This window comes from Dioscorea cayenensis, chromosome 13, assembly GCF_009730915.1.
Source record: "Dioscorea cayenensis subsp. rotundata cultivar TDr96_F1 chromosome 13, TDr96_F1_v2_PseudoChromosome.rev07_lg8_w22 25.fasta, whole genome shotgun sequence".
Classification (NCBI taxonomy): domain Eukaryota; kingdom Viridiplantae; phylum Streptophyta; class Magnoliopsida; order Dioscoreales; family Dioscoreaceae; genus Dioscorea; species Dioscorea cayenensis.
In genome coordinates, this window is record NC_052483.1 from 7,548,693 (window position 1) to 7,553,805 (window position 5,113).

Here is a 5,113-nt window from a genome sequence, read left to right on the forward strand (position 1 = left end):
ATCACACATGGCATAGAGAAGGCCACTATGAATAGTGGTGTTTGTGTACAAGGGAACAATGCTGATGATTTATCTACTGATTTCTATGGTCCAACTTGAGTGTCATAGGAGTAGATGGAATCATGTCTCTTTTTTAGTGTACATGGTTTGACCCAATAAATGGCACTAAGGTTCATCCCATATATAAGTTGGTCAATATTAATCGTAAAAGGATTTATTAAAGTATGATCCATTTCTGTTGGCACAACAAGCTATTTAAGTGAACTACGTTGACTACCCAAGCACAAAAAAAGAATAAGGTTGATTGGTTGGTTGTGTGCAAGAGCAAAGTTAGGAGAATGGTTGAGGCAAGTTGGCCAAAAAATGATGGATCTGTATATCAAATGGATGAAATTCAATCCTTAACAAGCGTCAATGTTATAGAAGAAATTCCTCTTTTGTTTAACCCACAAGGCATACAACTTGTTGTTGACTTATCTTAAATGGTGCAACCCATATTAGAGGGTGAGACCAAAGATGACAATGAATATGAATTGACAAATGATGAAGAAAATGAACAATCTGACGACGACGATGATGATGATGATGAAAATGATGAAGAACATGATTTTTAATACACTATGCACTATGAACTTGTTTTTGTCTCTTTAAGATATGAACCTCTTTTTTTTTCAAATTAGCTATTATACATTTCTTTTGAATAGAAGTTTTCTTTGTAGTTCAGCCATAAAATATAATATTTTCAAATATTTATTGAAATAATTACTTTGTAGATATGGAACACACTTAAATTTACCGTTTATATTCACATTTGTGCTTCTATGTAGGTGTGTAGATTGTTTCACTTGAAGAATGCTCAATAGCTTTCAAGAGTCTGGCACAACATCAAGTTTGACTTTCATTTGTAATGACTACCTTTTTCCAAACTTGCATTCAACTTTAATTTGTAAACACATTGAATATTTCTTTGAATGCAATAGTAATAAAACATATTTTGTATAATATGAATTTAATTGTTATTAGCAAAATATTGTGCCTCCACATATCATGTGTTAATATTTTCATAATGAATGTAGTATGTATTATGGTAGACATTGTATTTGTATTAAGTTGGACATTAAATCATATTTTATGTTTCTTTGAAAAGGATTGCTTAGGTTTATTTATATTGTTAGTGAAACCTTTGTAAAAGACTCATCTCACACTTATCTTCACCAGAATTATTACATCAAAGTTAATTTAATCATATATGCCCAAATGGCATGGTTGGTTGGTTGTTTTTTTTTAGCTGTTTATATTTGTATACTTATCTCATTATTACCCAAGTTGGTTTTTTAGTTTCACCATTCAAGACTAATTTATGGTAGCCTTAGGACGGGGTCAGTTTTGATATCGATCTAGTGGTTGATCAACATCAAGTCATGGTGGTCGATCCAAATCAGGCCAGGGCCGATGCACACCAAATATTCATCAAAGATCTGTTAACCCTGTAGTAGTATATAATACATCTACAGATTTGGTAATGCCTCCTTGTATAAATCCAAATATTCTAGTAACAATGACAATGACTCCATCGACACCAATTCCACAAGCGTCAATAGTTATGTCAGTTGCACATGTTGAGACTTTTGCTCATGCCATTGAGGACCTACCCATAACAATGAAGGGCCCTCTAATGAGTCTGTGAGCACCGGGCCCCCTGGGTTATCACCCAAGATAGCCTAATTATGTAAGTAAAATTCCATATTATGTTAATTTTATAATTTTGTGTTTAATATTTTTTTTAAAAGTGTTGTCCTCCATTTTAATTAAAGTGTTTTATATCATTTTTTTTCAAAGATTATGAAGTTAAGAGAGAAATCCATGAATTGGTCAAAGGCTATTATAAAGAGGCATGGACCAGATGGGGTAAAGTGCCCAAAGATGTGAGGCAAAGGATATTCATTGCTTTTAGGATAAATATCATTTAAACCATTAAATTCATTAATGCTTTTTAATTATGTATGCTAACTATGAGAATAATGCTAACTTGATTAACCTTCCTTTTTCCTAGGGCATATATACATGGGAGGAGTAACATGATCTTCAATGTTGCGGCATTTCAAATGAGGCGAGTGAATGGTTGAAGAAAAATTTGTATCTTTCACATTAATTTTACAAGGCTCCATTTCCATGGATGGATCCTGCAGTTTAGGAAGGTTTATAGAGGCATTGAGAGTCAGAGGAGTTTAAGAGTGTTTATAAAAAAAATATAAAAATAAATAATAAATAAATTAAAGGTATTTCCTAATTTAAACAAAATATTCAAAATATTCAAATCTCAAGACTAGCCGAGATCACAGATCTCAAGGTAGTATAAAATGCACAAATCCCAGGATTAGCCGAGAGCACCGATCTCAAGGTGATCCAAAATATTCAAAATATTCAAATCTCAAGGCCAGTCGAGAGCACCGATCTCAAGACGGTCTAAAATATTAAAATCTCAGGACCAGTCAAGAGTACCAATCTCAAGACGGTCTAAAATACTCAAACCTTATGATCAGCCGAGAGCACTGATCTCGAGGCGATCCAAAATATCCAAAATACACAAATCTCAAGACTAGCCTAGAGCACCGATCTCAAGGCAGTCTGAAATACACAAATCTCAGGACCAGTTAAGAGCACCGATCTCAAGTCGGTCTAAAATATTAAAATCTCAGAACCAGTCAAGAGTACCGATCTCAAGATGGTCTAAAATAATCAAACCTCAGGATCAGCCGAGAGCACCGATCTCGAGGCGATCCAAAATATTCAAAATACACAAATCTCAGGACCAGTCGAGAGCACCGATCTCAAGACGGTCTAAAATACTCAAATCTCAGGATCAGCCGAGAGTACCGATCTCGAGGAGATCTAAAATATCCAAAATATCCAAAATACACAAGTCCCAAGACCAGCCAAGAGCATCGATCTCGAGGTAGTCTAAAATACTCAAATCTCAAGATCAGCCGAGAGCACCGATCTCGAGGCGATCCAAAATATCCAAAATACACAAGTCTCAAGACCAGCCAAGACCACCGATCTCGAGGCGATCCAAAATATTCAAATCCCAAGATCATACGAGGGCACAAATCTCGAGGCAATCTCAATCCTAAGATCAACCATGAACGCAAATCACCAAGTAAAATAATAATAATAATAATAATAAATAATAAATAAAAAAATAATAATTAAATATAATAATTAAAAATAATAATAATAATAATAATAAATCAATCAAATCATAATAATAATAATAATAATAATAATAAATAAATAATAAATAAATAATAATAATAAGTCAAATCAAATAAAACCAAATAAAATAAAAATAAATCAAATCAGATAAAATCTATATTAATTAAATATAATCAAATCAAATCAAATAATAATAATACAATTAGATAAAACATAATAATAAAAATAAATTAAATTAAATAAAAATAATAATAACAATAAAACAATTCAATTCAAATCAGATAAAAAAATATATATATCAAATAAAATAATAATAATAAACTAAATAAAAAAAAAGGCAACTGCTCCACGTCTCTTCTTAATGATCGTGTCGCTTCACAATTAGCATGACTGTGGAACCGCCATACGAAAGTCTTTAAAAAGGGATTCGCCAAAGAACAAACGAGAAGGAGGATGGTGGACGAGAGCGCAAGGAAAGAACGAGCGAAAATCAGAGAGAAGACGAAGAGGAAGACCGAAGGGAGAAAATCGAAGATTGAAGACGAAGGAACAGAGAGAACGAAAAGAGGAACGAACCAGAGAGATGGAATCAGAGAAGAAGGAGGAAGAACAAGTGAGAGAGAAGAAGAAGGTGTTCACGTTTTCTCTTCCCCAAACCTATATATATATCTATAAAAAATAAAAAAAAAATGGAAAGAATCATTGTTGCTTTCGCTATTGTCGTCTGCCCGACATTGCTTGTGGATGCTCGCTTTACCGACGCTGTTCACTATCGCCGCCATTGCATTGCCGCTCATTCGTCATGCTTTCGCTTGAGACCATCATCGCTCTATTATCGTTGTCGCCGCTACCGCATGACGTTGTCGTTGATTTATGTTGTTACCGTTGTTGCTGCCATCGCCGCTATCTCACTGCAAGATGGGAGGAGGCTGAAAATACTCGGACTCGTATTGTTAGGTCCTCAAGAATGATCCCATGAAGGTCCAGGCCAAGTTTGCCTAGGCAGCTTGGCTCGCACTGCAAAAAGAGAAGAAGGTCCATGCATGCAAACAAATTCTTGGCCCAGCGCTGCTTTCACCCGCCTCAATTCTCATCTCATTGGCTTCACTTCTACCCGAAAAAGACGAAGAAAAGAACAACAACGGTGAAGATCTCGGTTCGAGGAACCATTCTCATGCTCTTGGAGGACTATGCCGAGGGATCGTAATGGTTCCTTTCCAAGCTCGTTGCAAGCTTTCAAGTCATTGTCCATCATGTCGCTATTGCTCGCGTGGAGAGATCATGATCTAGAGCGGAATGCGCATCACTTGATCGAGGATAAATTGTCTCGCTCGGTTCGCTATGGAAGAGCACAACAAGAAGGAGAATAAACTACTAGAGTTTGCAAGGGGTTGTGAAGGCCAAAGAGCGTGAGTGGCGAGTGCACTCGCATCACTTGATTGTGGAGGCAATTGATCTCTGGAACTAAGAAGCTCTATGAGGCCAAGGTCCGGGTCAAGCCATGGGTCGAACTTTAAGGAGCTTCGTGAATTTAAGCATGCTCGGAGACTCGCCCTCACTTCATCGCTTATGGCCTTGGTGTCAAGCGAGATGGACATGAACTTGGATGGCGAAATGTGCCCTGCACATGACCACGTGGTCAAGGACGCAGACAAATCATCGTCGTCACAACCATCCAAAGAGATCCAACTCCATTGTCCCCCTATGAACTTCGGACATCCTTCATGCTAAGGCGAGGTGATTGAAGATTACGCCAAGTTAGATATGCTTGTTTAAGCTTAAGAGAGGGAGCAAGGAGGAGAAATTCAAGGTTGAAGTGCACAAAAACTTAGAAGGCACCTTTCATTTGAATCGAGATCACAGAAGAACATGTGGATTCTGCTTTGAATGGTCTTGA

At 36.4% G+C, this 5,113-nt stretch overlaps 1 pseudogene; it reads left to right on the plus strand.

Moving 5' to 3' along the window:
- Positions 1-3,905: 3,905 nt before the first annotated feature.
- On the plus strand, positions 3,906-5,113 carry LOC120274662 (annotated as a pseudogene).